We start from the raw sequence: 7,737 nt of genomic DNA, 5'->3' as shown, positions 1-7,737 counted from the left end.
TATGACTTCTTTTATCTTCTAGCTCTCTTATTTTTTAGCGGCTGAGCAGGCCGACTCTTTTTTCTGTCAGACTTCTTAGGGCCCGACTGCTTACTAATGGCGCAAAGTTCAGTTTCATGTATATAGGCTTCTGCCTCCATCAGAGCTTCTTGGAGGGTAGCAACCCTCTTTCAGACGAGGTAGAACTTAAAATTCGACCCATCCTTCAGACCATTAAAGAAGTCTGTGTAAGCCACTTCGTCAGACAGCCCTTGAATATGAATTTTCATCAGATTGAACCACCTGAAATAGGACCTTAGCCTTTCTCTATCTTCCTGCTGTATTGCACCCAAGTCAAGACTTGTTTTCTTAGCAGGGATGTTCATATAGAAGTTTGAAGTAAACAAGTACGCAAGCGTCTTAAAGCTATTAATGCAGCCGGCTAGTAGGATGCCAAACCATCGTTAGGCAATGCCCTTCAATGTAGCCGGGAAGCATCGGCACCAGGTGGCATCATCCAACCCCTGTAAGTACATGAGGTTGGTGTAAGCCATGAGATTGTCTTCAGGGTTGGTGGTACCATCATAAGTACCCACCAACACATCCTTAACCTTGGCCGGTTGTGCCGCCTCGGTTATCTCCTTTGAGAACGTAGAAGGTTGTTCTCCAAGTCTGAGCAGACAAAGCTGCCAGTCCAATGGTTGGACATTCTGTGCCGCTTGACCCCCAAAGAGGGCCGGCTGCATGTATGGTTGTCCATACGGCATGTATGGTTGTTGAGGCGCATACGAGGCCGAATGGATTATCTAAGGGCTAGTGCGAATGGATAAGCCGCCTGATTGACTCTCTCGATTTGATTTCGAATACCTCATTGAGGTATTTTGATAGCTGTCTGGGTAAGTCGACGTTGATGCTGACTCAGACAATCACTACTAAATTTTTGACCAAATGCAACGGCCTAATAAAGGCTAATACAACGGTATTTTAAATGTTGTTGCAATAGAGTAGGCTATTGCCACGGATTTAACACTAATGTTCTTAGAGGTAGAGATATTGCCACGGCTCTAAAGAACCGTTGCAATAGCCTAGCTATTTTAACAAAAGTAAGAGCTATTGCAACGGTAAGTGTTGTATCATGAAAAATTTAAAAGCGCGCATTTCTTCCCTCTATTTTTTTAACAAAATATTTTGAACAACAAGTGTCTTTAATTTGCTTCCCTCTATTCACAATTCTCACGTACAATACCATTTTCCCCTTTTTCTCCATTTTCCCCATTCTCACCTTAATTGATTATAGAGTACCATTTTCACAGTACCATTTTCCCAATTTTCTCCATTTTCTCAGATTCTCATATTTTCACAGTAGATGAGAAGGAGTAAGTTTTTGTCGTAGTTGTTGCATCCGCTTTAAAACCCAGACCTTAAAACAACCAACAATGGCTTCGTCTAATCTAGCAATGGCGCAACCACCGCCTGCACCACCACCCCGCTCATACACCGACCTCTTCGGCGACCCAATCTATGATTGAACCCTTTATGGTTCAAGAACGACCTCTTTCTCCCTCCTTTCGACTCCGAACCCTACATCTTTAACCTCCAAACCCAGTCCTCTCTCGCTGCACTTCATTAATCTCAAGTTACTGGTATGTATTTTGAAATAATTAAATTTATTCAAGTATAATTTGTTGAAAATGGCTCGATTTAATTGTTAAATGCTATAATTTCTCAAAAATTGTGCTAGTATTTGTTTAATTAGGGTTTTCGTAAGTAATTGCTTCAATAATTCTGATGTCATCAATTTTGTTAAATTAATTTTGCATTTTTGCTGGTTTGATTGAGAGAAAGAGAATGATTAAGGTGAGCAATCTTCTTGATACTCTTCCTGATCTACAGTCTTACCGTAGTAATACATTTTTTTTTTATCTTATTTATGGTTTCCTTGCGTTTTTGTTTAAATTTTTGTGTTTTCATTTTTCCTGATTCTGCTCCAATTTTTTTATTCTTTACTATTCAATTGATCTAAATGTATTGGCTGACGAGATCATTGAATTTTTTGTGAGCTAATTGCATCCCACCATCCCATTATTGAGTCTTTGGAAGTAGGTGCATGCGCAGTTGGTATGCTGGAACCTACAGGTTCTGCTTTTTGGCTAATACCTTGTAGTTTTCTTCGTAGTATCTTTTTTAACTTTAGTTGTTTAGTGTATGTTTGGCTTTAGGTTGTACTAGTTCTGTGGCTTTCTTTTTGGTGAATGTTTTATTTCACAGCATGCATATTCTCTTATGATTACCGATCTTCCACTGCTCTCCTTCTTAACACTCCCCTCTTTAAAAAAAATGAAATAAAGGGTCGTAATTGCTTGAAAACCAAACCCGATTTCCTCGGCTTTATGTAATTCCTCTTTTTTTCACCCTTTGATTTGGATAATGAAGAGCCAATGATAGATTGATAGTAGTCTTAGTAGATTCTTAATTTTTCTCTTCAATGTGAATTAAGGCAATGGCACTTGGGCGCTATCAATGTCTCATGCTTTGGTGTGTCAACCGGATTTATGGAAGTTGTTCACTAGGAAAGTGATCTATCATACTATAGCATTTCTGCTTAACTTACTTTGCCTATTGAAAATGTAGAATAACATGCTTAGAAATACAGCAAGGTTCAGTAGCTAGATTTGATCAGTTTAACAAACTTAAACCTTTGTCTTTCACCTTTTATTTACTCTAGACTCTATAAGCTCTAAGTTTTTCAATGTCAACGGCCAAGAAACCTGGTGAAGCAGTACAGAACATAGCCAACCAACTTGATCCCGGTCTTCTTAGATTTTTTTTTTTCAATCAAACAGGTGTAAAGTTAGACAAGCCAGCTGAGGGAACCATGCCAGAGTATGAACCGTAACTTTTTGTTATGTTAGCTTTTATATGTGGCATTATTCTCGCTATTAGTTTAGGCTTTATCCTTATGCATGGTTTGGCTGTCTACTAGCTAAATGGTGTTAATCTTCTAAGCTACTTGCTTGATTGTTTAGTAACTAATTCGTTCTCTGAACCTTGGTTTACAGTTAATATGCTCGTGCTTTTTTCTCTACGTAATGAGACATTGGAAGATCATTTCATTCACAAATGATAAATCGCTCAAAACTTTTGACAATCCAATCATTATTGTACCCTTCAAGACATTAGTTCAGACCCTGCCTCTCGCGTTCTCATACTTGCTATTCACGGTATATCTTCTGTCTAATATAGTCACTATGTATGTAATTAAGATTCCAGAAGTAATTAATGTTGTCGAATTCTCTTGGCATACTCCATGAAATAAAGCTGGTTTCGATGGAATCTGTTCGTGGTGTAAATGTTCCTATGTACACAACTCTGAGGCGTACAACTGTGGCTTTTACTATGGTGGTCGAGTATCTAGTGGCACGTCAAAAGTATTCACTCCGTGTTCTTGGCAGGTAAATAAATCGGTTTCTTGCAGCTTTGTACTCATTCTTACATTATTACCTGAAAAGTCCTTATTTGAACTAATCTGACTCTCATTAGCCCTTTTCAGACTTATTTTTTCATCATCATTATGTATTTAGAAGTAAAGCTTTCTACTAATAGCGTATTTTCTTGCCCGCAATTTATGTATGAGGTTTGAAAACCAGACTTTTTATTGATATTAGATCGAGTTGAGCAAATGAGATGTTTATTAAGTTGCTAATATCATCTTTCGTAAAATTTTCCAAGGGATCTATCAGTGTGGCTATCATCATACTTGGTGCATTTATAGCTGGAGCACGAGACCTCACATTCGACTTCTATAGCTATGATGTTGTGCTCTTATCAAATCTTTGTACCGCAGTCTATCTGACCTCAATAGCTCGTCTTGGTAGCATACATATCGCTTTTTCATACCACAATCTTCTTTGTTTCTCAGTGCCTTCATATTATATTTCTTCCATTTAATTCAATCTAATCGTTTTCTTAGGAAAATCTAGTGGCCTAAATACATTTGGCCTCATGTGGTGCAACAGTATGTATTAGGACAAATAATTTTATGTGCTCCTAACATAGCATCTTGTATTCATTAGACTGAGTTGATATCCCTAGTTAGTTTAAGAGAACGTGTAATTTCAAGTGTTTTAGAAAACATCTTGTACGAATCATATGTGGACCGATTTTGTTGCTGTCAACATTCTTACAAAGTGATCTTCAGAAGTTGATTAGCTTTCCTCACTTATCATCCCCCGGCTTTCAGGTGCTTATTCTTATGTAACTCCGAAAAAAAATGATTGTACAACATTTCACTTATGTCTTTAATCAAGCAGAATGAATACATATTAATGGTAATTTTTTTTCCAGGCCGTCATGTTTCTTTCCTGTATCTTGGCATTCTTCTTGAATTACACCGTGTTCTGGAATACAGCCCTGAATTCAGCACTCACACAGACTATATGTGGCAACTTGAAGGTATGTCATTACAATGCAAACATCAATGCATTATTACTTGTCGCTATGAAATAAAATGGTTCTTGTTTCTGACTGCAATGATATAACTGATGTTATAGGATGTTTTTACAATTTGACTTGGCTTGCTTTTATTTGGCGGCCTTCCATTTGACTTGGTAAGTCTATTATTTATGTCCTCTTCGCGTAATAATAGTTGATTTTGGCTCCCTGATTCAATTCTTTTGCTCTTGTTTTGGTCTCAGTTCAACATTCTCGGTCAAGGCACCGACTTCCTCGGTTCTTGTTTCTATGCCTATTACAAACTCAAAGGAAAGTAAGGGTTTTAAGGTATAGGTACCAGCACTCCAGCAGTAGTTCTAAGAAGTCACCTATGTTACCCAGATTTTGTTTAATTTGTGTCCAAAGGTCATAATTAATGAAAATTTCAACTATTTTGGAGTAAATTGTTGCGATACTTGCGCAATAACTCTCCTTTTTACATACCCGTGTTAAAATGTTAATGTTTATTATGGATACTTAATGTTGAATGAAAAGTTTGAGTAAAATTTCTTTGTTACGGTTCATGTTCTAGTTTTAAAGATGTTGTTTAGCAAACTTTTATGATGAGATTGAGTTGCAGTTTTGTAGTGGTTAATCTGGTCATCTTCTTTTTATTAAAAAGAGTTGTAACTGGCTTCTGTTGTTCTGTGTTTCTATCTGTGAGTTGCTGGCTGCTGTTTATGCTATTGACGGTCCTGCTAGCTGCTTGTCGGTCTCTGTTTCGCTGCCTGTGGGGCTGCTGGGTGCAGGCTGCTGTCGTGTAGGTTCTCTGCTAGTTCAGGTTTAGGCTGCCTGGTTGTTGTTGTTTTTTCTGCCTGTCTCTGCTGTTCTGAGCTGTTGCAGGGTTGAAGAAGGCATCCTGGTTTAGACTTGCTTTTCCCTGTTTGCTTCTGGCTTGTTGCCTAGTTTCTGTTGCTGTCTTGTTTTGGTTTTGGCTGGTTACTGCAGCTGTTCCTTTTACTGTTGTTGTTCTGTTTCTGCTGTTCTACACTGTCAGTTGTTGCTGTTTTGTTCAATCAGCTGTTGTGCTGCTTTCTGCCTGGTGTTGTGCATGCCTGGTTCTGGCTGCTGCTGCTATCTGCTGAGCTTGTTGCAGTTGGGACAGCTTGTTGTGTTGCTGGTCTCTACTGCTGTTGTTCAGCTGCTGATGTTAGTCGCTTACCTCTCAAAGATTGTAGTCATTGTAGTTTTCTCAATTAATTTAATTAGTGAAATTTGATTTTGTAACTTTTCCCTTTAAGGGCAATAATGTACAAACCTTCAATTTATATTAATGAAATTCCAATTTAATCGTCTTAATTATTGTTGTTGTTGTTATTATTATTATTATTATTATTATTATTATTATTATTATTATTATTATTATTATTATTATTATTATTATTATTATTATTATTATTATTATTATTATTATTATTATTATTATTATTATTATTATTATTATTATTATTATTATTATTATTATTATTATTATTATTATTATTATTATTGGCATTAGGGTATAGGGAACCGTGGAATTATAGTATAGGGAACCGTGACATTAGGTATAGGAAACCGTGGCATTAGATATTATAGCTAATGCCACGGCAATAATGTTGTTGTTGCATCAGGTGTTGATCTAATGCAACGGATCATTGATGTCGTGGCATTAGGTGTCATATGTCGTTGCATTAGACCTATTGCAACGCCATCAGATGCCACGGTACGTGGCCGTTGCATTAGGCCTAATGCCACGGATTTTGACGCCTAATGCAACGGAAATGAGGGTTGCAATAGGTCAAAAATGTAGTAGTGAATTGTTGACTTTTCTTCTGCTGGGTTAACATCCGGGCATCCGAATAAGTCTTATTTGATACGTCCGGCTGAACACGCCAGATGGCCTTCCTCTTCCCTGTTTCAGGGAATCGGATCTCGGATAGATCAATCAAGGGCCAGTTCCCCTCCTTTGGTTTAGGATGCGGAGTAGGCACACAGTCCTTGACCGGCTTTTTCTTCCCTAAGGGAAAAAGTTTCTTGGCCGACTGACCCCTGTTGGAGCAAGTCGTCTTCTTGTTGATTAGGTCCTTAATTTCCCCTTTAAAACTTGTCATGAATTTCATGAGTTCGTCTCTAGTAACTGGGGCTGCGCCTTCTGCCGCCTGGGGTTTTCGTGACGGTTGTCTGGTTGGCTAACTCAGACCGGCTTGCTCTTTGCCCCGTTCCCTTATTTCCATGGGACGGGTGCGCCTGGTTCTGAGTGACGCGTCTGGGGCCACATAGGTTTCGACATTAAAGTCATCACCACTGTCTTAGTCTGAATAGACCTCAACTTCGGCTGTAGACCGTTTCTTCTTAAGAGGCGGTACAGACTCATGTAAAGCCAGCTTAGAAGTACTCTCCCCATAGACGGCCCTAAATGTTTCGGGGTTTTCGGTGTCCCATGGGAGAGTTACAATTCCAAGGTTGGATTTCGGGCGCCAGTACCTGCGAAACAACGGAGACTCCGGTTGAGTGGAGTTCCTCCTCTGACGATCAAGTTAGAACGTGTTCAGATGATGTAAAAAGTGTGGAAAGTAAAGTATCTTCTCGGATTTCGAGATCAAGAGTATTCTCTCTGTCAAGAATATCTGCAATTAATAATTACTTTGTTTTTTACGAGTATTTTCTGGATGTCCCCTTTGATGGGAATATCTCCCTATTTATAGGGTCTTGGAATCAGCGCCACTATCCTAGGTTAAGGAAACCTAGGATTGATGGGTTGTCTCGGGAATTGGGCTTTGAAGGCCGTCATTTTCCCTTGCTAAATGCGGGTGACACGTGTAAACTGATAAGTGGCCTTTATTGGGCTTGTCTTGAGATGACACGTGTCCCATTCTGATTGGGCAACGTGGCATGGGTGTTTTTACCCAAATGAATACATATGTTAGTAGACTTCAAGAAAGTAAAATCAATAAAGTTTTTGAGGTAAATATTTCTCTTTACCAACAAGTTAAATACTATATCTTGTTCTAAAGTATTAGGGGGTTGCCCTTCGAGTTACCAGTTTCAAAGATTAATAACCTTGCTAACATAAAACAAACAAATAAGGAAGTTTTCCCAAAAGAAGTAAGAAAAAGTTAGATTGCTCAAAGAAACGAGTAGAAAAATGATTAGTGTCATTTATGGCACTCAAATGGCGATGTTTTAGAATGTTTTTGGTTGCTTTTATAGCTTCCTTTCTTTCTTTTCACTTAGTTTTGAACTTTTATGCTTTAGTTTATCTCTTTCTTGCTTATTAACCTTTTCTTC

General features: G+C 38.3%; 1 pseudogene; it reads left to right on the top strand.

Annotated features, from left to right (window-relative positions):
- The first annotated feature begins 1,479 nt into the window (after nt 1-1,479).
- Nucleotides 1,480-5,760, top strand: LOC110694821 (annotated as a pseudogene).
- Nucleotides 5,761-7,737: the final 1,977 nt, after the last annotated feature.

Source organism: Chenopodium quinoa, unplaced genomic scaffold (genome assembly GCF_001683475.1).
Source record: "Chenopodium quinoa cultivar QQ74 unplaced genomic scaffold, ASM168347v1, whole genome shotgun sequence".
In the NCBI taxonomy this organism is placed as follows: domain Eukaryota; kingdom Viridiplantae; phylum Streptophyta; class Magnoliopsida; order Caryophyllales; family Amaranthaceae; genus Chenopodium; species Chenopodium quinoa.
The sequence above is the reverse complement of the archived record's forward strand: the minus strand, read 5'-3'. Positions and strand labels throughout refer to the sequence as shown.